At 38.7% G+C, this 25577-nt stretch overlaps 1 pseudogene across 1 annotated transcript; it reads left to right on the top strand.

The window, feature by feature from the left end:
* The first annotated feature begins 5748 nt into the window (after positions 1–5748).
* LOC149189161 (uncharacterized) lies at positions 5749–25577 on the top strand (annotated as a pseudogene). The gene is made up of 7 exons (XR_016255878.1): positions 5749–6258; positions 11287–11357; positions 11560–11874; positions 12102–12227; positions 12316–12417; positions 12502–12648; positions 25228–25577. The product of XR_016255878.1 is annotated as an uncharacterized LOC149189161 (transcript).

The raw sequence follows: 25577 nt of genomic DNA, 5'->3' as shown, positions 1-25577 counted from the left end.
GAATTTCTCAAAAATAGTGAGTAAAAGGGGGGGAAGGTCAAAACACAAAGCTAGGGTAAAAGTGCAACAAATTTCTACAGTTTTTGGTAAAATAAGGAAATGAAAGGATTTTGATGAGGGGAATGATGGAGAATGGTCAGTGAAGGATGATGAAGGAGGTATAAGCTTAAAACTAAGGCCTTTGGCTCCTGAATGAAGCTATGAACCATGGAAAAGGGAAAGCGCAACAAAAACCCTAGTAGCAGAATTTTGACTCAATCTCTGAGGAAAGAAGGTGCAAGTATGATTGATAGGGTTTGACTGACCATGATTAATCAAAAGACTCATGAAATATGGAGATGACCTACCATGATGAAATGATATCTTCATTTTTGGAGTGGGAGTAGAAATGACACCTATACAGTGACTCATACTCTTTGCTTTATAACTTGGCAAATTTTTCTAGTATAGACCAAAATTTGGCTTTTGACCTTGATTGACTTGAAAGATTAACAAATCCTGATTACTATGGAACATAGGACCCTAACAAAGACCATATCGGATGTTGATCAATATCACCAAGTTTTATGCACAATCGTCATGCTTCTATACATCGAGTACCCATATGGAAGAGTCCTTATTTCATCTAGTATTTAACCAAGACATACCATGCACATGATTTCAAATATATTTCTGCATCTAACTCTTCCTACCATATCTATGAATACATGAATTCTACTTTCTAAAGAACAACTCTTATTTAAAGATGTGCATACCTCTTTCCTTCATTTTGTCATCCAGTCAACTTCTTTCGTGAACTGCCTCTTTCTTTGAAGAAAATGTCTATGACGAGGCTCCTTTCTCAAGCTGAGAAAATACTTCAATTATGCCTCCATGCTGCAACTAAATTAGTAAACTTCTTTGATGCTTGCTTCCATAATATGCCAGATTGCATCCACAGACTTCTAGTGGAATATACACTTTCCAAGATTCTTCCATATATTAAAGAACCTTTTCATCAAGGATCCTTATGATCCTTTCATGCTAGAAGACTATTTCTATAACATGCCATGCCTGCAAGAGGACATCTTTGAGGTAAAAAATATTTGTCAATGTATCATCAGTGAGAAATTCAGCTTGTTGCAAACAAGGCAACGTCCTTGTCACTGCTACAGTGATATGAAACATAAATAAGGATCCTTTAAAAGGGAAAAATGGTGGTTGTTACCATCTCCCATGGATATGCACGAATTTGCTTGTCAAGGAACATGGATCATTGCTTTATAACTTGGCATCAATGGGATTGTTTACTCCTGGCTCCTTAAGCTTCAAAAAGAAGAAACATGCCCGGTCAGGACTTAGGAGTCAGGACCTCAGAATGTTGACCATTCATCACATGTTCTGGGCATATCTCTTTTCTAGTTGTTGGTGTAAAAGGCAGTAGCATGGCAGCACCATACCAACATGTCTTCAGTGAATAGGTTTGTAGTATTTTCCAGACTAGCCACAACCCAAGTATGAATTAATTTGCAACAAGCCTTTAGGCTTAAATAGAGGTTGTTAAAGTAGCTAAAAAACCTCTTTCCAAATCTGTAATTTTATTACCATTCTAAAAAATCCTTTACTCAAAAGCAAGGGAACGAGTCCTTCCAACTTTCCTTGTCATAATACTAACAACCTTCAATCGCATTGGAATGACTTGGAGGTCAATGATCCATGTGTGGGGTGCCTTCTAAGACTAATATAGTCTCTTTTCCATTATCAAAACTTTCATTAATTATTTTAAACACCATATTAGCTACTTATGGATCCACAATTAATTTTCTTTTATTTACCTTAGTGTGGGTTGTAACATACATATACAATATAACTACTGCTTCTATAAAGAATTTTCTTGATTTCAGTTTTGGATATAATTTATGTTAATTTAGTTGTAGGATGAATCCCATGATTCAAATTCTGATAAACATGCAACACTGGCTACCTTAGAATACATAAAGTTAAGCCATTGTACTAGTCTATAATCAGCTATAAGAGAAGATAAGATAATAGTTATTGAGAGATTATCCAAAATGTGAAACATGCCTATTGTAGATAATTCTATAAGAAGGTTTGTTTACTAGCTTCAGTAAGATTTTTTCTTCCTACATCTTGTATTGGCATAGAGAATATTTATTTCATTTTCCATGTAAAAGCTACAAGGTATAATGAACAATTCTAGAGGTCAAGCTACTGTTTGGCTATTGTTTGTATATCCAACATACAAACAATAGCCAAACAGTAGCTTGACCTCCAAAATTGTTCATTGTTCATATATCATCGCGTTCCTATGTCGCTTGAGGGCTTCCTCCAACAATATTTTGAAAGGATCTCTTGCTCCCTCGTCTTTCTTTTCTTCTGCCATGGGAGCTTGTCGGGGTTTGCGAGGTTGGTCTTGCAAAGGTTCAACCAGTTCGAGCCCTAACTCCTTATACCCTGACTTCATTGGGGACATGCAAAGAGAAAAAATAGAGAAAGAGAAAACTGCTCTGATACCACTAATCTGGACTTATGCACGAATGCGACAAAATATAGATAAAAACATAAACACAAAGATGCAGTAGAAATAAAGCTTCACTTCATTAATATCAAAGAATTGAAATATGCTTACAGATAGAATAGAAATAAAATAGCTCGGGCGATGGTATCTTATATTTGAGAAGAGATGTGGTGGATACATGCCTCTGAACTATGTTACAATGAGGCTCAAGGGCCTTTTTATTATTGAAGAACAAGAGAAATCCCTAAACAACCAAAACCCTAACCTCGGGAGATGGAACACCAAGAGTTTGTGGGCCTCGTTGGGGTTAGTTGGGCAGCCAACTTCCTAGGGTCATTATAATTTGGTCATATTATCTTCGTTTGGTGCATACGATACCTCGTTAGAAATATCTCTCCGAGTACTAAAGGATTTACAGCCTATGAAGACGAGCTTGCTGTAGACCTAAAAAAACTCCGTTTAGGGGGTCAAAATTGCTCAGGAAGTTCAGGACCCAAAAAACTGCTAAAAATAGTAAATGCTGCTAGAAACAATGAAACTAGTGAAACTCGTTGGAGGTCTAGGTGGAATAGGCAGGTGACCACCAATATCCACCTGGATCAGGCCACCATCAACAAGTAGGTCAAGTGTTGTCTTGTTCAGGATAGACTGGTTGTTAAAGGACTAACACCGAGCCCTAGTTGTATTCCTTGTATCAATGTGATTGTAAAGGGTCATGATCCCTGGTATGGGAGCTCTAGCCTGTTGTATTATAGTTTGTAATATAATGAAGAAGGGTTTGAAAAAGTTAAAAATTGTCATGTGCATTAGTTGATTCCCTGATGTGTGTATATTTCATCGTGCATTAAAGTAGATGTGTTGTGGTACTTGAGTGTGTTTGCATCAAAGATTCTAAGACCAAACCCAAATTATCATTTGTCGTGGAAATTCAACACATGCCTTGTTCACCTAAGAACTACATGTAACTCATCTAAGGCTACTCATGTCCAATATCAACTCATCCCACTTAACAAGTTACCAAGACAAGGCTCACATCCAACTGTGGCAGTAAAACAACTAAGCAACACAGTTTACATCTTGACATGCCATATCACTTGACACGTCTTAGAATGTCTTGGAACTATGTGGCACGTGTTAGAATCCCCTGCATTCCTTGGCATGATTTGGCACTCCCTAGCACACACTACCACTCCTTGATATGCCCTGGCACTCTAGCATGCCTTAGCACTACGTAGCATATAACCTTGTCACTCCCTCCTTAACACTCATTGACACTCCCTATCATGCACTCTTTTTCATTAATTTCCATGCATTTTGAACTAGTTCTCCCTTGTGTTTCCATGACACTCCCTAACACTCCTTGGCACACATTGACACACCCTAGCACTTGGCACATCTTGGCATGCCACCCTGGCACTCTAGCATTCCTTGTCACTCCCTCATTAGCACACCTTGAACTCGATGACACTCCCTGTTACACACTCTTATTCATTCATTTCCATGCATTTGAAACTAGTGATCCCTCGTGTTTCCCTGACACTCCCTAGCATGCTTTGTCACACCTTGGCACCTGGCACATCTTGGCATGTTGCCCTGGCCTCTAGCAAGCCTTAGCACCGCCTAGCATACCTTGTCACTCCCTCCTTAGCACACTTGGAACTTAGTGACACTTCTTGTCACAAACTGTTATTCATTCATTTCCATGCATTAATTTGACCTAGTTCTCCCTTTTGTTTCCCTGACACTCCCTAACACTTCCTAGCACGCGTTGGAACACCCTGGCACCTAACTATTGGATGTATGTCTTACACTAACATGGCAACTCAATTTTGTGCCTTACCCCTTCGATTAGACTCCAATAATAACCAAAGGATCATGTCTTATGAGTCTTCAATGCCTAAAAAAATGCTCGACACAATACTCAAGAATTTGTTTTTATTCACTAAAGAATGAGGCTAGTTGTGTTTGTGTCTCTTCCTTTAACAAATATGTCCACTAACCATGTGACATGACCTATTATCACCACATTAAGAATAGTTTGACTAGGTGGCGAAAGGGCCAAGGGGCTCCTTACTCATGTTGCAAGGGGCAACACCCTATAATTCTAGTAGTTGCTAAAAAGACACCCCTTTTATCTAAATCCTTTGCACTTGCATTATAATCTGCAAGTGTAGTTTCATACAAATTAGTGTGCTATCATACCACAAGAAAGTTTATGAAGGCTCTTTATCATAAAATAAGATTTCATTGCATTTCTTTCACAAAAAGAAAAACACTACAACATGAACAACAATCCAAGAAGAATGAAACTTTGTGGCCTCAGGAAGATGTTTTCCTAACAAGATTGCATTCCATCTAATATTAGCAAGGGTCACTAGCAACCCAAAGACTTTGCCAAAGCCCATGTAGATTTGGCCAAGGGACAAAACTAGAACACATGTTTTAGGGTTTTAATTCATCTACAATGGGAGCACCATGAGTTCTAAACTCTCAAGTATATTAATATTCTATTTACAAGTATGTCCCCCATCATTAGTGATTATACAAAAAAGACTCTTTATGGCCTTACCATCGATTTTCATAGGGTTCACCACAAGGAGACCTAGGTTTTTCTTTTGACAAAATAATTTTTTCAAATAACGATCAAGGATAAGGTTAAAATAAAGCCACATGCAATACATATTAGGCTCATGTTTCATGAACATTAAAGAACAACCCCATTTTCAATCTCACTACCAATATTTAGGTGATTGAATTATTAACATAAAAATGAGACCAATTGAATCAATTTATAAACTTGTTCCAAAATAATATTATTAGGGTTAGCTAACATGTATGTAAGCTTGAACCACCACTATCGAAACTAAACCCTTAGATGCTAGTTTAAGTACATAATAACATTTATTTAAAATGAACAATGGTCCATAATTAGTTTCTAGAAAATTTTAATAAAAATAAAATAATATTGATTTAAATTAAGTTAAAGTCATAGTAACAATTGATTTCTCCAAAATTCTAATAGAAATCATAGTATGATCAAAGTTCCAATAAAATTTTGAAGTAAATCGAAAGTATCTCATACTTCGACCAGGATGCACTTTTTCAATTTTTATGGGATAATATTTATTTCAAACTATTATTTTAACCCATTTTTAAAAAGCTATTGAAACGCATCTTTCTCCATAAATTTTAATTAAAATTTAATTCAGTTTTACATTATTAGTTTCATCTCTGATAAAAATGCCGTCACTGGAAAAATGTCGACAGAGGTTCCTGTTCATCACCAGAGCTCGACATCATCAAGCATAGACTTATCTTCACCATATTCAATGGATCCCTTGCTTCTCATCCTAAAGCTTCCTTATAGTGCTCTCAGAGTACCCCGCATGCGCCTGAAGGTGCCCTCCTTTTCGCTGCCCTCAACGATGATTGTCTTCTCCCTCGTCTTGGCCACCTATTTCTTGGTGGTCTTCAGCTTCATCTACGATGTCATCGTCGAGTCACCGGGCATTGGGAGCGTGAAGGGTCCTGTCACATGAACATAAAACCGGTTGTCTTCCTATCTGGAAGAGTGAAAGGGCAATATATTATCGAAGGGCTCTCATCGAGGTTTATGTTCTTACTTGGTGGGGTGGGGATAATTTTGCTGGACTTGGCCCTGGACAAACACAGAGTGAGGAGCGTCAAGGTCTCTTTTGCGGTGGCCAGGGTTTCTTCTTTGGCGATCGCTTATATCATGAGTAAGTTATTCGTTCGCATCAAAATTCCATCTTATTTATGTTAATCGGGGTTATGAATAGCGAATCTAGACGTTTTAGGTCCATTGCTAGTTTAGTAGAACATCTGCACTGTTTGTTTTTTTGTTTTTTTTGTTTTTTTTTGTTTTTTTTTTTAATTTTTATTTTTATTTTATGTTTAGTGTAACAGTTTTGGCCTTTTTGAGTAATTAGCTGGCGTAATGGAAAGGCTTTGAAGCCTTTAAATTTTTTATTGCTAGGTTTTGAAATTCATTAATGATATGGTTTGAAATTTGTTAAATGCGAGGATTGACTTAGCAAAAGAGTTGTTACCCTCGTTTATGTGGATGCTAGGGTTGTATAGTTCAATTGATTAATAGTTATATTAAGATTTATGGTGCCTGAATTGCAGATCAAGGAAAACAATTTTTTTATTTTTTTTTTCCCGAAGAAAAAATCGCAACAAAAAGTTACAATACCTGCACTATGTGCATTCAGCAAAAAAAACCATCTGTCAATGGCCAAAGCCGTGAGTAGTACAACCTCCAAATAATTTGTGTGTGATAAAAACCACCCTGAGATCAAACATCAAAATTGTTATGTCCACACAACGTGGGAGCAGAACTGATATATACTGATCTGTTCATAATAAGTCCTATCTAGCAGTAAATAAAAATCAATAACTGACCTTTGTAACCGAAATATTTACATCAAAAAATCAAATATCTTACAAACTGTTAAAAAAAGGGTAGAGAAATATAATCTGTAGCTTGACACAGAGGAGAAACACAAAGCATCACATATCTATAAAAGAGTGGTGCTGGAAAATTTGGACTGTCCCATTCATATGTTCTGTGACCTGCCAATCGCTCATAGCCTTTCTAGCACCTTCCTTGGATAGAAAATTTGCTTCATGGTTCCTTTCCCTATAGATATGACAGTAGAATATATTATTAAAAGCTTGTTTAATCTGAAGAATTTCTTCTAGAATGGGAAGGTGTGTGGTTGTGACATCTTTGAACTTCATTAAACCAATTAATCACATTTAAAGAATCCCCAAAGACTGGAAGAGAGAAACAATCATATTCTAGAGCCTAGCAGAGTAGAATCTTTAAAGATAGAAGTTCAGAAAAATTATTAGATCCTTTGCCTAGACCAATTTTTGACTTCATGAAATGATGTTCATTTATGAAAAGAACGAGGCCACCACCACAACTACTGTCCTCACTTTGAAGCACCGTCAAAATAAGACCAAGGAATGTGTTGATTGATCTCTTCTTCAATGATATTGCGAGGCACGTGAATAAAGTCTTTTGATGGAAGGAGAGCATAAATTGCACACACTTCAGCTCAATAAGATTGGGTGCGGATGAGGAGTCCCTAAAAGTGGCTTTGTTCCTGGCAAGCTAGCCCCCCAACAAATGAGGGGAGGGATGTTTCTGAGGGTCTCGTTGTTTGACGAATCCCACCGCGACTTCCAAGCCTCAATCAAGCTATTGTTTCCTCTCCAGAAACAAGTGTGAGATAGACTCTTCAACATTTTTACATAAATTACACATGTTGGGACCTTCTTTTTATATTTTTTGTAATTTGTCCCAAGTTGTCACTTTGTTTTTTAATAAACACCATAGAGAAAGTCTTGACTTCTACTATCTGGTGACTGTATCCTAATTTTGGGGTATATACCCGAGAAGGAGAGTGAACCCAACACAAAGGGTCCACCCTATCTCTTTTTCTGACATTTGACCTTCTGAGAGAGATAATATAATCCTACCACATATCGGCATGCTCTCCTTAAAGGCCCAAATGAGCCACATTCTGCCAACCTTGCCACCAGAAAGTAGTCCAATCCTCATCCACAACCTGATTGTGGAAAACTTTGTCGTGCTCATTCAGGAAAGCCACAAGATCCAAAGGAAGTCTAAAATTAGCTTGGCAGCCAACCCATGGTTCCAAACTGATATTAACTTTCTGCCCATTGCCCACCTTCCAAGTGAGGCCACCTCCAATAATATTAAATGAAGCTATAACAACTTTCCAGATAATTGAAGAGTTTGGCACCATTTTATTCAGTTTTCTGATCCATTCATCAAGCGAGAGGGGGAAATGTATTTCCTGAAAACTACCGATGTCCACAGGCTCTCTGTGGAGAGAAGTCTCCAACTGACTTTTGACGAAAAGGTTTTCCTCAAAATAAAAAAATTCTATCAGCCTGTATGGACTCCCTCTTTAACACCATTAAGTCCCACTATGGAAGGGATATAATGAACAATGCTTTAAATTTTGAGAAGATGAGAATCTCGAGAGCTAATTAATAAGCTCCGTAATTTTCACGCTCTCTCTTCTCAAAAGCAAATCTCATTGCCCTAATGATGGACTCACTAAGCTAGTCCGAAACGATGGTTTCAAATCTGTTCACACGTTTTTCCTCAAAATAAAAAAATTCTATCAGCCTGTATAGACTCCCTCTTTAACAAGATAGAAAGATGTTTAAGGCCCCATACACCCCATGATTTGGGCAAAGCATGAAGTATCCCTGAGAGGCAGACATGCTATATTTTGTTGCGTTTAAATTCCCTAAGAGATGCACGGTCATTTCTGTTTCTGATACACCTCCCATGAAATTAAGTGGAACTAGCAAGGTGATCTCTATAGGATTGTAGACTCAAGCATTGAAAAACAGATCAATGAGATCACGTTTCCTCAGCAGCTCGTAATCTGAATGACAAATGAAAAAGAAATAGATATTTCTCTTTACAACAAGCCACTATTCCATTCTGTCTCCTCTTACTTCAGACTTTATCTCACAGTAATCTGATTTGGAAGGCCAAGTCAGAGATGGACATATGCAAGCATTCTGAGCAAGACAGGTACAAATACATTAAACTCAACAGATTGGCAGTTGCCTGGAAAGTACAGAGAACATTTTTTTCGATTCTGCATGGACAGGCAGTGATTTCAACGATATTTAACCATACAATAACTTCTATTTTAAATTCGATAGAACCAAATTGAGATAAATGAGAGCTTGATACGTATTTATGTAAAATAGAGAAACCAAACAGCTAATCAGGATAGAAGCTTGGGGTTTTGTTGTATGCTGTTTGAGTTGACTATGTATTACATGCCCAAGAAATGATGAATGGCAAGCAACAATTTAAAATAGGGCCCATTGAGACAATGTTTGGTCAATCATGCACTCTCTTTGGCTGCTTTCCTTCGTCTTTTAACTGCTCATCCTCGATGTAGATGCACGAAACCTATGAATTTCCTCGATGTAGATGCACGAAACCTATGAATTTTCTTTCCCTATCAAGGCCAGCCTATGATTAATTTTAAATATATTCCTCTTGTATGGGCTTAATCTCAAACTGCAAGAACAAATGACAACGGAATTGGCCAAATAGATATACCAAGCTAGAACAAACCTTTTTAATTCCCCAAAAAATCATAAAATTGGACAAATTACTTATCACTGCTTCTGTCCTGAATCTACAGACAGGTACTGAAAGCTCCTCAGTGAATCCTCAGGCGTGCCCTTCATTGATGCATTTCGAATACCAAATATCTTTGACATAGCAATGACAACATCATAACCAAACTCAGTGACCCTTTCATAGGAATCATTGTCTCCAGCAACACATAATGAAGCCTGGTCAATCACCTCACCTGGCCAATAACACGCACAACAAATTCGCTCCAATGCGCATAGTGGTTTGGCCCTCCACAACCCTCAATTTCTTACAACGATTCAACCTCAATTTTCTCCAAAGATTCGGCCTTCAAAAACCCATGAATTTTCACAATGATTCGGCCTCTAAAACCCATGAATTTGTACAACGATTCAGACTCCAAAGACCCACGAATTTGCCCAGTGATTCAGCCTCCAAAAACCCAAGAATTTGGACAGTGATTCAGCCTCCAAAGACCTACGTATTTGTACAGCGATTCGGCCTCCAAAGACCCACGTATTTGTACAGTGATTCAGCCTCCAAAAACCCACGAATTTGCACATTGATTCAACCCCTTAAAACTCACGAATTTGTACAGCGATTCGGCCTCCAAAAACCCATGAATATGCACAGTGGCTCGGCCTCCAAAAACCCGTGAATTTGCACAGCTATTCAGCCTCCAAAAACCCACGAATTCGGCCACTGCGAGTATCACGGATTCGGCTCCAGTGAATGGCAGACTTGGCCTCAACAATTAATGGATGCGGCCCTCACAAATTTGGCCCTTCTGAACCCTCGAACTTGGCTTGTGCAAATACAACAAATTTGGCCCAGATAGATAATGAACTCAGCCTCTGGAAATACACAATAAATTGGGAGCTAGTGTTTCAATCCTGTTGAAATTTCACATTCCGGGAACAAAAGATAAATCTTCCACTGCTAATCAATCACCTCAGGCTGGTAGGAAAGCAGCTCTGACACCACTGTAATATCCCTTTTTCAATATTCAATACTATTTCTGACAAATTCCTTCAAGATTTTTTCTCGTAAACATTCTGCAAATTAAATTGAAAATAAAACAAGGAATTTGCTGGAAATATCCCTTTTTAAAATTATGAAAGGGCAGACCATTTGACTATCATATGTTTGATATTGATGGGTATTCCAGAAGGCATTATGTCTTCCTTGTTGGGTGGCAGAGTGCCCCCATTTATCTTTCTGGGGCAGATGGTGTGAAGCCCATGTAAGCAGTGTGTTTCTCCCTATCATTGTGTATTTACTATTTGCATATAATTTTCGTGGACACGATGAATATTTCCTTATTTTCCATTATCTTTGGGTTTATTCTGGAATCTGCTATATTCTCTGTTTTTGTGCAATATAGATCATTTATTTTCTTTACAGTGAATTTGCTTGGAAATTTTTTGCTATTGCTTGTAATGTTGGCCCGAAAACTTATTTCAGGTAAATAGCCATCTATTAGAGAGTTGCCGCTGATACCTTGTTCAACACAATTTTTCTGTGCAAATGTCATGTGACATGCCTCATGTTCATTCTTTTCCTCTACTTTCTTGTATAGAATGCAATGACGGAGAATCCCAGCTACCCATCTTAGAGTTCCCAGTGACAGATCACAGTGATTCCTTTGAGGTAAATTAGACAGAATTCAAAATAATTCATCATTAATTTTTCAGATATTAATAGTAAAAACAAATATAGTATGTTGTTCTCCATAACGTTTTCTCAAAAAGTTGAAGACTTTTTTTCATGCATCAAGATGCAAATGCTGAATTTTCAAATACTGAATATTGCAATTTGTAACTTAAGAGAATGATCTTTTGTTGCCATTTAGTCTGGTCACAATGCTGAGAGCTCAGTGACACTGCTGAAGAGTTCCCTTTCAAGAAATTCAGAGAAGTATGAAGATGGAAAGCTGGATGTAAATGTCAGAACAATTAATGTTTCTACAAATGCATCTTCAACTGGATCAGGGACTGGAACTCCTTCTGCCAGTAGTACAACAGGTTTTGGTTTTTCCAGTCCTCGAAAGAAAACATCAGAATTTAATGTGGGTAAATCCATCTTTGATAAAATTCTTAATCCAAGCATTACACAGCGCCCAGATTTTGCTCCTTATAGAATTGTCCTTGGAGACGTAAGGGAAAAGGTTTGTTACTCCATTGATTCTGTTTCTTGTTTGCAAAGAATATGTTCATTTTGTCAAATATCTTGGGGCATCTAAGTTTGGATGTATTTTATGTTTGTTTAGATCAGCTAATGTTTTGAATTGAATTTATCGTAGTTAGGATTAACGTTAAAATTTGAATCGTACCTTGTTCTCCTTTCAAATGTTTCATATCTAATGTGCGTCTGTTTATACACTTGTGCTTATAGCTTATCACTACACGTAGGCGGATTGAAGAGATCTTGGAGGGCATTCCCTGTGATTATGACCCTAATCAGTACTATGAAAATTCAGCACAACTTTTAGAACCTCTGATGCTTTGCTATGAATCAATGGTATTTCTAAAGTTCTCTGTTTGGAGTGAGCATCTGCTTTTCCTGCCGGGGTGAAATGTGCATCATTAATTTAGTTCGTTTTCTGCAGCAATCATGTGGGTCAGATATCCTAGCTGATGGACGCCTGGCTGACCTTATTCGGCGGGTTTCAACATTCGGAATGATATTGATGAAACTTGATCTGCGCCAGGTATTTATCATAAGTATGGTTCAAATGTTCAACTTTATAATTTGAACAATCGACTGTCAGATTTATCAAATTTTGGTGGATCAGGAATCTGGCAAACATTAAGAAACTTTAGATGTCATTACGGAGTATTTAGACATGGGTACCTATAGTGAATGGGATGAAGAAAAGAAGCTGGAATTTCTTGTAATTGTGCTCAAAGGCAAGCGGCCCCTTGTTCCCCCAACTATTGAGGTAATTTACTCCATGCTAGCATATAAATAGTTTGACATGTATGTTTATTATTATTATAGTATGTGCAAAATGTGTTGGTTGTATGATACTTTATAATTGCATTCTGTTTTATGTTAACCCGATTGAAAATTAAATGCTTATAGATGGTTGGGGATCAACAGTTTGCACAACTTCAGTTGGAATCATTGCAATGGCAAAAATGTGGGGAAGATGGAAGACATATTTTGACCATGAAAATTGTGACATCACAAGAGAAAGCAAGGATTGAGAGGAACCACTAACAAACCCTAAAACCTGCAATAAGAAAGGAGAAAACAACACTTGATAAAGAGTGAGCAAGTGCACTAGTTGTGAACCATAGATGCACTAGAGTAAAATACCATAAGAGTGCTATATAGAGATAACTGATCACAAATGTCACACCAAGATAGCGAGAGGGTGCAATAGTGTTAAATTTGGACAACTAGGTCCAAACTCCATGTTCTGATGCTCAGATTAAGAGGCTAATATTTTTGTTGGATTCCTCTTTCTGAGAGGTGTAAAATCCATATAAAAATAGTCTTAATCCGATGAGCAAAACTTATATTTTGAATTTATTATTCTTAATAAATTATATGTGCAAAGGTCAGCCAGTTTTGTAATGTAGGCTCACATGCCCAACAGATGTGTCACACACCCTCATTGATGGATATATATATACAGGAAAAGTTGGAGAGAATTTGATCACAACACAACTCACATCTTCCTCTCTCATCCTAAAAGTACGAGCTACCTGGAGGACGAATTTCAGCCACACGTGGGAAGGACGAAGAGGATTTTTCTGCTGCTAGGGTTTCTGCTGCTAGGGTTTCGCAGAAGTTTGACCAGCGTTGACTTTGGTCAACGCTTGGTCCAAACAAGCTGAAAACTTGTGGGAGGTTCGATTTTTGAAGGCCATACTACCTGGCACAAAAATCGAGGTCAAAGGGTTGACTGTTTTGCTGCTGCGTTGACTTTTAGCTTGCTGCCCCTGCGTTGACTTTTCAGGACAGCGTTGACTTTTGTAGAACTGACTTGGGTTGACTCATCTACTGGTTGGAGGGTTGTTGTGACACATGCTGGGCTGGCTGACCAAAGGAGACTTTGCTGGTTGAAGCATCCTGTTGACCGCCGAAACAAACACATACATTTTTCTTGTTTCTGATTTGTCCTCTGTAAGATCTGCTTATATGTTCTATCTGCATTTTGCTTATCTACTTGTATGATTGCTGTGAGAAAAGTGAAATTGCTCTTAGCATAGAACATCTACAAAACTTTACATGGTATCAGAGCTGAGGTGAAGACAAACTCTATCTATAGCAATCATCATCGAAGGAAATGGATTCCTCTAAGCTTGAATTCAGGGAGAATGACAAGCTGACTGGAAGTGATGACTTCCATGCCTGGAAGATGTTATTAGATCTCAAATTAGAAGATCATGATCTCCTAGATCATGTGACAGGGAAGATTCAAGAACCTCCATCAAATGCCTCTGCTGCTGTTAAACACAAGTATAAGAAGGGAGAAATCAGAGCAAAACTGCTGATCAGGGAATCCATAAATAAGAGTCTGGTTGCCTACATATCTGAACTAGGCACATCCAAGGAGATGTATGACAAACTAATACTTATGTTCCGAGTAAACAATGTGAACCAAGTGCTATTCCTCAAGAACAAGTTGAAGAATATGAAGAAGGGCCGAGACGAGTCTATTCAAACTTTCTTTATGAAGTTGACCGAAACCAGGAACAATCTGCTAGCTATTGGGGAGACAATAGCTGATCGTGAGATGGTTCTCACCGCACTTGGAGGACTTCCATATGAATGGCAAGTATTCACAACTACCATTCTCAACAATAATACCATCCCTAACTTTGATGAGCTTCTGTCTAGATGTATGCAAGAAGAAACAAGGATGAAGGAATTTGATAATGAAAGAAATGCTGCCTATGTTGCTCATTCCCGAAAGAAGAACTCTGGTGGTTCCAAGGACAAAGGAAGGACTAAGACTCAAAAGAAGAAGGGTAAATGTTTCACCTGCCATAGGACTGGACACTATGCTAGAGAATGCCCCTTCCAGAAGAATTCTCCCGATAGTGACGACAACAACAACAACCGAAGGAATGGGAATCAAAGAAATGACAAATCCAAAGGAAAGAGGAAGGCTCACTTTGAAGGAAACCATCCACCTTCTAAAAGGACCAGAAATACCAGGTATGAGGAGTCTAATGTTGTTGATAAAAGAAATGAGTATATTCTAATATCTGCTCTCTCAGCTGCATCTCCGCCCGACACTATGGATGTCTGGCTAATCGATAGTGGTGCCTCAAGACACATCACTGGATTCAAGGAAACACTTTCTGACATGGTTGAAAGGGATACTAATCTAGAAATTATCCTTGGGGATAATGCCACTTATCCTGTGAAAGGGACCGGGACTGTGACCCTCCACTTGTCTCAAGGACAAGTCCTCCATCTACAAGATGTACTCTATGTACCCAAATTGAAGAAGAACCTTGTGTCTGTATCTGCCATGGAAGACAAAGGATTCAATGTAACTTTCTCTGATGGAAAGGTACTCATGTGGAAGAAGAGCTTCAAGGAAGCTATCTCAATTGGTTTTAGAGTTGGTACACTCTACCAGGTTGGAGGGAGTCCGTTGGGAGCTATGACTTGTGATACTATCCGTCAAACCGAACTATGGCACCGAAGATTTGGACACCTTCATTACAAGGCTCTTCCCGAAGCAAGGAAGGTGGTGACAGGGATGCCTGATTTTGGAAATAATCATAAAGGTGTATGTAAGGGCTGTGCTGAAGGAAAACATACAAGGGGACCTTTCCCCTCAAGTGTCACAAAGACATCTGAGATATTGCAACTGGTCCATTCTGATCTTTCCGGTATGTTGCCTGTAACATCCCTGGGGGGATGTTCTTACTATATGACATTTACTGATGACTTCTCTCGCAAAACCTGGATATACTTCTTGAAGAAGAAGGATGAGGCTTTCATGTGGTTCCGTACCTTCAAAGCCTTGGTGGAAAATATGACCGGAAAGAAGATCAAGATTTTGAGGACTGACAATGGCACTGAATATGAGTCAAATGAGTTCAAAGACTTTTGCAGAGAAGCTAGCATTAAGAGGGAGACTACCACTGCATATACTCCTGAGCAGAATGGTGTTGCTGAACGCAAGAATAGGACTATTGTGGAAGCTGCCCGTGCCATGCTATGTGACCAGGGTCTTCCAAAGTTTCTATAGGGAGAAGCTGCAAATACTGCTGTGTACATTCAAAACCGATGCCCTCATTCCGCTTTGGACTCCAAAACTCCCGAAGAGGTTTTCTCTGGTAAGAAACCTGATGTCTCACATTTTAGAATTTTTGGATGTCCTGTCTATTTTCATGTGCCGAAAGAAAAGAGAAGTAAGCTGGATGCTACTGGGAAGAAAGGAATGTTTGTGGGCTACAGTGAGACTTCTAAGGCATATAGAGTCTATGTACCTGGTCAAAGGGAAGTAGAGATAAGCCATGATGTCACTTTTGACGAAGATGCTTCCCTGAAGAAAGTAGTAGATCTTCCTAGATCTGAAGAAAACCATGAAGAAAGACCTGGAAATCTGGAAGAACCCCAGGATGAGACTATGCTTGATGTTGAAGGGCCAATGGACCCTATTGATCCTTCCCCTTCTCTAGGAAAGAGGCCATCATGGCTCAGGGACACCCTCGAAGATGCTGAGGGTCATGCTGCCCCAAGGGGAACATTCCGAGAAAGCAAGAAGCCGTGTAGATACCAAGGGTATCTAGCTGCCATGAGTACTATTATACAATCTGAACCTGGATCTTTTGAAGAAGCCATCAAGCATAAAGTCTGGAAGAATGCTATGCATGAAGAATATGAGGCTATTATGAAGAATGATGTCTGGGATGTGGTCCCGAGACCGAAGGACAAATCTGTTGTCACCGCTAAATGGCTCTACAAGATTAAACATGGATCTGATGGGAGCGCTGAAAAGTTTAAGGCAAGATTTGTTGCCCGTGGCTTCTCTCAAAAGGAAGGAATTGACTATGACGATATATTTGCACCTGTGGCTCGATATACCACCATCCGATCCATCATAGCCCTTGCTGCTACGCAAGGATGGAGTCTTCATCAGATGGATGTCAAGACCGCTTTTCTGCATGGTGCAATAAAGGAAGAGGTGTATGTAGAACAACCTCTGGGATTTGAAGTTCAAGATCGAGACACTTATGTCTGCAGGTTGAAGAAAGCCCTCTATGGGTTAAAGCAAGCACCCAGAGCTTGGTATGAGAGGATGGATAGTTACTTGATGAAGCTGGGCTTCACTCGAAGCAATGTTGATCCAAACCTTTACTTTAAGGTTGAGGAAGGAAAGCCTCTCATTCTAGTGCTGTATGTGGACGACCTCTTCCTGACAGGTGATGACCCTCTCATTCATCAATGTAAGAGGGAGCTTGCTGCTGAGTTCGAGATGAAAGACCTAGGACTGATGCACTATTTCCTAGGCCTGGAGGTCTGGCAGAGACTTGGAGAGATTTTCCTTTCTCAAGGAAAGTATATTGTGAAGCTTCTGGAAAGATTTGGGATGGTGGACTGTAAGTCCGTGTCGACACCAATGGAACTCAACTTTAAGAAGTTGAGTGGCAGCGCTGCAGGGCCTATCTTGGCCAATCCTACTGAGTATCGTCAACTCATAGGAGCTTTGATGTTCTTAGTGAACACCCGTCCGGACATATGTTTTGCAGTGAATACTTTGAGTCAACAGATGGTTGAGCCTCATCATTTTCACTGGGTTGGTGCCAAGAATCTTTTGAGATATCTTCGGGGCACGATAAACCATGGGCTGAGATACACTGTCGGGAGTGTGATACTCCGGGGATATACTGATGCCGATTGGGCTGGCAGTGTGGTGGATCGTAAGAGCACATCTGGATGCTGTTTCAATCTTGGTTCTGCTTCGATCTCATGGATGAGCAGGAAGCAGAAGTCGGTGGCTTTGAGCACCGCGGAGGCCGAATACATTGCTGCTAGTATGGCCTGTTGTGAAGCAGTTTGGTTGAGGAAGCTCTTTAGTGAGCTGTTCCAACATGTGCTAGATACCACTGTAATACTCTGTGATAATCAGAGTGGGATTCGTATGACTGAGAATCCTGTGTTCCACGACCGATCCAAGCATATTGATATCAGGTACCACTTTATCCGGGATATGGTACAACGAGGCGCCGTAAGGCTCGATCATATAGGAACTGATGAGCAGGTCGCGGATATTCTCACTAAGCCCCTGGGGAAGGTCAAGTTCCTAACCTTCCGTGAGAGTCTTGGTGTCGTGGAAAGACCCTATGATGTGGGTCCTGTTGGACGATGAGCTCTGGGAGCTCTGGGGGGCTTTGGGGATAGCTTCTCGGAGCTATAAGCACTCATAATGCTTCTGCCCCACTCTTGTGATTATTGAGCTGGTTCGCCACTCATTTAATCTGTGCCCCGTATGCATCCTACCCATTGAGTTCAGGGCTCATGGGAAGTACCTCTCATTTGGCCAATGAGGTGTGGAAAAGCTAGAGACTATTAGCAAAGACTGATGGACGCATCAGAGATTGCCGTACTCTCTATCTAGGATGGCATGGTCCAACCACTTGATCTGGGATCAAGATTTGTGAGGTCTGGGACCTCTGGACTGAATTATGTCAGTCGGGGAATGATGTCTTTGTGACTGACCCACTTCTGTTCTGAAATAAAGAAGCCAGCAAAGCAAGTTTCGGCGGGATGACTCACGATGTTAATTGCACTAATAGATGGAGTTCTCCCTAGTTGAGAGGGAGTGTTAAATTTGGACAACTAGGTCCAAACTCCATGTTCTGATGCTCAGATTAAGAGGCTAATATTTTTGTTGGATTCCTCTTTCTGAGAGGTGTAAAATCCATATAAAAATAGTCTTAATCCGATGAGCAAAACTTATATTTTGAATTTATTATTCTTAATAAATTATATGTGCAAAGGTCAGCCAGTTTTGTAATGTAGGCTCACATGCCCAACAGATGTGTCACACACCCTCATTGATGGATATATATATACAGGAAAAGTTGGAGAGAATTTGATCACAACACAACTCACATCTTCCTCTCTCATCCTAAAAGTACGAGCTACCTGGAGGACGAATTTCAGCCACACGTGGGAAGGACGAAGATGATTTTTCTGCTGCTAGGGTTTCGCAGAAGTTTGACCAGCGTTGACTTTGGTCAACGCTTGGTCCAAACAAGCTGAAAACTTGTGGGAGGTTCGATTTTTGAAGGCCATACTACCTGGCACAAAAATCGAGGTCAAAGGGTTGACTGTTTTGCTGCTGCGTTGACTTTTAGCTTGCTGCCCCTGCGTTGACTTTTCAGGACAGCGTTGACTTTTGTAGAACTGACTTGGGTTGACTCATCTACTGGTTGGAGGGTTGTTGTGACACATGCTGGGCTGGCTGACCAAAGGAGACTTTGCTGGTTGAAGCATCCTGGTGACCGCCGAAACAAACACATACATTTTTCTTGTTTCTGATTTGTCTTCTGTAAGATCTGCTTATATGTTCTATCTGCATTTTGCTTATCTACTTGTATGATTGCTGTGAGAAAAGTGAAATTGCTCTTAGCATAGAACATCTACAAAACTTTACAAATAGTATATGGTGCCTGCAGGATACACTTTTAGAGAGAAAAACAGCTCACACTGATTATTTACAAATGACACTTAAGTGTGTATTTATAAACATCTCAAGAAATAGCATGCCCTCCCCATGGGGGCTTATGGACCCACATTAGATTGACTAGGTCAGCCTTAACATATGTTGCAGTAAACTTGGGACCCCCCTGTTAATTTTCCACTCTTCTATGCTAGTACAAGTTATCAAAAAAAGATTTACAGTATAATCCTTGTAGTATATGCGTAGATTAAAAATTACAATGCACTTCATTTAGGACCTGAGATTGGAGAAAACCGTTGAGTTGTATTGTCATCCTGGAATTCCCTTTTAGCGGGAGTGTTTTAAGTCAGGGAGGAACGAAGTTGCAGAGGCTGAAGAAGCTGTTTTGGAGTGAGCTAGAGGAGAATGTTTCTGAATTTCTGCTAGTCACACAACCTAGAGGCCTTCGAGTTGAGAGCAGAGAGCCTAAAATTTGTCATGAACGTGGTGGATAAGATGTAGGTGTTGAATGGGAATGTCTAACAGCGTCTCGATCTGGGACTCCAAGCTTGAAATCCAGATTTGAAGAAGGCAATGGGAGGACTTGAGGTCTTTGAAGTCACCAACCTAATGTTGTTGGGCTGACTCAGACTATCTTAGCTTGGCGAGCCATGAGACCTGAGGTGGCAGAGAGGAGGCCTTCAGAAAATGTAGGGAGATCAATGACAAGGGAGAAGCTTTGATTTCCTGGAGGGGGCAAGAGCCAAAATAGAGGATGTCGCAGGGAAACAACAAGACACTAACTTTTGAAGGGTGCCATAATTGTCTTTCCCATTAGGTTAGAAGCTCTCATTCTAAAATGACGGCACATCTAAACTAGGGGGCCCTCATTCTAAAATGATGGCACATTCAAACTATGGGATCCTCCATTATTGAGAAAATCCAATGAAGAGCCAAGGGAATGCATGAGAAAGGTACAGGGGGGAGACTATGATGGGACAAGGTAATCACACTTGATAGGAGATAACAGAAGCACATGGAGCAAGGGTTATGAAGGGTATCCATGTGTGAGCCATGGGAAGAGGCAAAGAATGAGGAGAGAGCCATGAAGGGTTCGAGAGGGTGGAGCGACATCCATTGACAATTAAATCACCTTCTTTTGCTTGTAGAGCCAAATTGGCTTGGAAATCAACTTGATTATTGTTTATCTAAAGGACATGAAAAAATGAGAATCGAGGAAATGATGGAAGAGCTGCATGAATTCGCTGGAAGACTGAATTCAAATTGGCATTTGAGGGAGAAGAGCGCACCTGGACGTGTTGAATTGTGTTGTTGGAGTCTCCAACAATGGTGAGCTTTTGGATGGTGTGGGCTGCCTAGTCTTTAGGGCACACAGAGAGTCGATTTTTTTCCTTTCACTCCCCTCCCTTTTAGTAATTTTGTGGAATTATTTTGGGCAGTGCCAAACATGGTCCATTAGACTAGACTCATAGATAATCCTAAAAATTAACTATAACACTTAATAATTCGCAGAAAACCATAATGTCAAATTGCACCCAATAACCAAAATAAAAATGAAAAGGAGATAAAGGATCGAGTTCCATTTTGAAAAAGCAAAACACCTTGTATGAAGTTAGGTTCTACTGTAATTTCTAAAACTTATGAGGCAAAACTCATCAAAGTTCAAAGAACAATAATCCTGTAATTAAATTTAAAAATGAAGAAACCTCTTCATATTTTGGTTGCGAATACGATGGCCTGAAACCTTGGCTCTCATCCATCATTACTGAAGAGTCTGGCTCTGATGTTTGCTACACCCCCTCGACTCTCTTAGATAGTTGAATTGCCAATACCTTGGTCAAGATTGAAATGGTTCAGTCTATTATTAATATTCAGGTTGTCATCTGTTATGTTGTCCTCCAGGTCTATGATTTTTCCATCTGTGAATTTTGCATCATTATCCTTTATGAGCTTCAGTAGAATTTTCCATTTAAACTCAATGTTCTTAAAAACCTTAGCTTCATTATGCCAATCCTCTTTGTTCAACTCCATTCATTGTCAATCCCCTACATTATCTTGTTGTTTTCTCCACCTTTTATAACCTTAGGCCACCTCACATGATACAATCTCTTCTTGGTAGTTGTATCATGGATGTGATGCCACCATGGCTTGGTGAGCTAACAAGTTTGAAGGAATTGTATATTTAACATGACTAGAGGTGCCAATATTCCCATACATCCACATGTGTCATACATTCCCTTATTTTCTTTCAACATGGAGTGGTATGAATTCTCACTTAAATTTGCTTTAGTCCCAAATGATCTCAGTAGTTACAAATCTGGTTCCTCATTTTATTGTACCATGTTGTTACATAGGAAAACCTTATTAAAATAATCTTTGCAACAAGACACCTAATTTCCTTTGAGAGATCTTGAATACTCCAATCTCTGATACCCCATTTATCTAAAACCCAACTACTCGAGGGTAAAGTCTCTTTCAATATTGAGTGTATCATTTCCTTATTCAGTACTTAAGTTAGTCCTTGAATTGGAGCCTCAAATTCAACGTTTGTTTGATATGCCAATGGAGAAAGCAAAAATGATACTATCATTGTGATGCATTATTACCTCATTATTCCCAGATCTTCCTGCTTGGACCCTAACTGCCCCATCAAGATTTAGTATGAACCAACTCTCAGGAGGTACCTCTCTAGGTAAGGGGTTTAGTTTGGTGGCAAATTGTATCAAGTTGTGGATGCATGTCTATATGTGCTCTTGTTTTGACTATTTTTAATTTTCTTTTCTTTCTTGACAAACTTTGTTGTTTTTTTGTGTACTTTGTTTTTAGTTTATTTCTACTATGTCTGATTTTCACAAAATTGGGAAGATCTGTGACACTACAAAATATGATTGAATGGTAAGATAATCTGCTTCACATGTGGATTATTACTTATCTTTTTGTATGCCTATTCTAACATTTGGTAAGAATTTTTTGCTTGTCCCTTTGAAGAGGCAAAGTTCTAATTTGCATATGCTAAGTCTCTAAACTTATGGAATCGATAATCTATGTAATTGAAGAGGAAAATAGAAAGTGTAGAAAGTGAACAAAAATTGTAGCCATTATGTGTGTAATTATATCATCGTTTCATAGTTCCATGCATTATGCAAAATCTACAAATAGATGGTTGCTCTTCAGACAAGCAATCTCGTGATTTTGCCTTCTTGAGTAGCCCATCATGAACAACTTTGTAAAATAATGCTACATTGTGTGACAGGTTTCATTTGCAGTTTAACTCTTAGTTGCATTATGAGTAGACATTGTTGGGCCCCTGACCAAGTTTTCTAGTCACTGTCTTTGACAATATCTTCTCAAAATGTATAAAAATTGTTTAGAGACTACATCAGAATCTAGAGCATATTAGATTGGTTGCCTATAGAATATTCATAATTGTGCTTCTATTTGTATCAAACAGAGTGCTATGTTCTTCATTCATTTCAGATATTCGACAGATAGCTGAAGCATAGTAAAATTTATTAACACTGAATGGTTTTTGGAGCAAATTTCATTTGGATATATTTTTGTGCATCAACAGTTTGCATGCAAATTTATTGATAAAATTGTGATTATTGAAGCATTGAATTTTCAAGATACGTAGATCCCTTGTAATTCTAGCACCTATTTCAAGATATAGTTGTTGCATGAGTTTGATAACTTTTCAACTATATTAACTTGGACTGGATTGTGTCCTACATGAGTTACACTACTTTTTGCTTACTATTTTTTCTCTTAAATAAATGAATATCCTTCTATATAAGTTTGGTGATTACAGGCTCCGCTCTGGTCTGTTGTTGAGAAAATATATTTTATTTTCATTTTGGCGCGGTTGATGATTGTTTGTAATCGCGACTGCTGGAAGCTGAGACCATTCTGTGGATCTGTCTCAGCTTTTAGTGGAAATTAGACAAGGAGTGTTTGGATTGGACTGAAGGAGATTAACATGAAGTAAGGAGTTACGAGCAAAGATGATATGAAAACAAATAAATTTTATTTTTATATTGTAAGGATTTCTTCCAGCAATGATTCTAAAAAATTTGGAATGACTCGGAATCCATCTTTAAAATGCTAACGTTTGCAGTCTTACCCATTGGAAAGGTATTTGTGATGTGTTTCCTTTGGTTCGTCATGGCTACAAAGTATGTCAACATTTTAACTCCCAGCAATTGCAAGCTTCTCAATGGGTAATCTTCCTCTTTATCTTTTTCTACTCATTGCATGTTGTAGCATGTTCATTTTTAGTGGGGGAAACAAAAAAATTGTATCACAATTACACATAATTACATTGGTGCCCAACGGAGGGTTCTACCAAGACCTTTATTCCATATTATCACTGGTTTACCTATCAAAGACCACTGCCTAAAAGATTCTAACCATTTGAACACAAACCATTAGTTCCTTGAGGGTGTAGACGGATTGGCAAAGTCTAGTTAGACACATGAGCTATGCCACGAGGTCAAAACCCAAGGGAGTAGGGTGGGTGCATCCCCATAAGGTGGCTCTGGCTTGCTGGCAAGGGCCATGATAAAAAAATTTGCATTTATCTTTTACTATCCATGCCAAGATCTGATCCTTAGGTGCCTTTGCTTCAAGAATTCCTAGATGAAATGTATATATTCCTTTCAAATGGCCCTTTCTTCAACTACCATCACCTTGACCAATGTGTTAGCACCAAATTTCTATTCAAAGCTTCATCTTGTTTAATTTCTTGGGGTATCGTTGGTGGACATGTTGAACTACAAGCCCCTTTGTGTCTAGCAAGAGTCTCAAAAACTCCTGAAAGTGGTTTCCTCTACGCACTATGTTTCAAACTAGATCAATGACTGCACTATACATATTTTAGATGTCTTTTGCTGTTCTTTTCAAAATAGACTAGGAAAATAGAGGTAGGCAACAATATTTTTCCTCCACCCAAAACAATGATAACTGTGCTTCCTATGCAATTTATTTTGGTTGGTGGAGGAAAGTAGGCCTCTTGCCTTAAATAAGAGAGCCCCGATTTAACATGACTAGAGGTGTCAGTATTCCCATACATCCACATGTCACACATTCTCTTATTTTCTTCCAACATGGAGTGGTATGAATTCTCACTTAAATTTTCTTTAGTCCGAAATGATCTCCTTAGTTACACTATCTAGTTCCTCATCTTATTGAACCATTTTCTTACGTAGGAAAACCTTATTACAGGAATCTTTGCAACAAAACACCTAATTCTCTTGACAAAACAAAACAAAACAAAACAAACCAAAATTAGTACTTGAAAGGTAGAACTTAAGAATGACAAGCTATCTGATCTGGATCTAGAGACACAACAGACCGTGGAAAAAGAATGATGGTATTGATGAGTCTTCCCGAGAAATAAGCTCTAACTGTTAGACCACTGCCCAAATTTCAGTTATCTGCAATGGCAATAGTGACTCTAGCTTTATTTGTATGAATAACGACTTTGGCCATTGTCTTATTTGTTTTCTATGAATGATTTTGATTTTCAAACTCCAACTATTTTGTTGTTAATTAATTAAAGCTTTGATGACAAACTTATAGTTTTCAAAACTCTTTTCTAAATCTATTTTCTTGAGCAAATTTGTCTTTTTACTTTAGGTACTGTAGATTGCTACTGTGTGACATGATATGATATAATTTCCTTGATAAATAGACAGAAGTGTTGTACAACATAGTCCTTTTTATATTTAAAGAAACAATATTTCCAAATACAAAATTTATTAATTAAGAGCATCTTTTAGACTTCTTTGCTAAGTTATGATTATATTTCGGTAGGGGATTTTGTGTACGCTGATATTGTGTTGTCTCTTTGTTTTTTGCCAGGTAACAATGGTTAATAAGGAATGTGTTATTGAGCATCAGGAACACATCTTAATCTACTATCGACAAGAAACTCCATGGTTTTTAGGCATAGCAACAAAAATGCAAATGTCAGTGAGATATTCAAAGTCCGTGTTGGATGAATTTAATACTAGTGATGATTTTGATTCTTTATCAGATAAAGAATGTCATGAGTCAAATTCAAATAAATAGAAGCAACTCAAGAATGAAGGTGAAGCTATTGCTTTTTGTCAAAGTCAAATTTTTTTATTTGTTAGTTGTAGTCATGTTTTGAGTGCGGACTTGTGAAATTCCAAATTGCATGTTGGTTTATGTAAAGAGGATATATATAT

Source organism: Pinus tabuliformis, chromosome 3_1, assembly GCF_031772625.1.
Source record: "Pinus tabuliformis cultivar Carrire ecotype Pingquan chromosome 3_1, CPIR1, whole genome shotgun sequence".
In the NCBI taxonomy this organism is placed as follows: Eukaryota; Viridiplantae; Streptophyta; class Pinopsida; order Pinales; family Pinaceae; genus Pinus; species Pinus tabuliformis.
The sequence above is the reverse complement of the archived record's forward strand: the minus strand, read 5'-3'. Positions and strand labels throughout refer to the sequence as shown.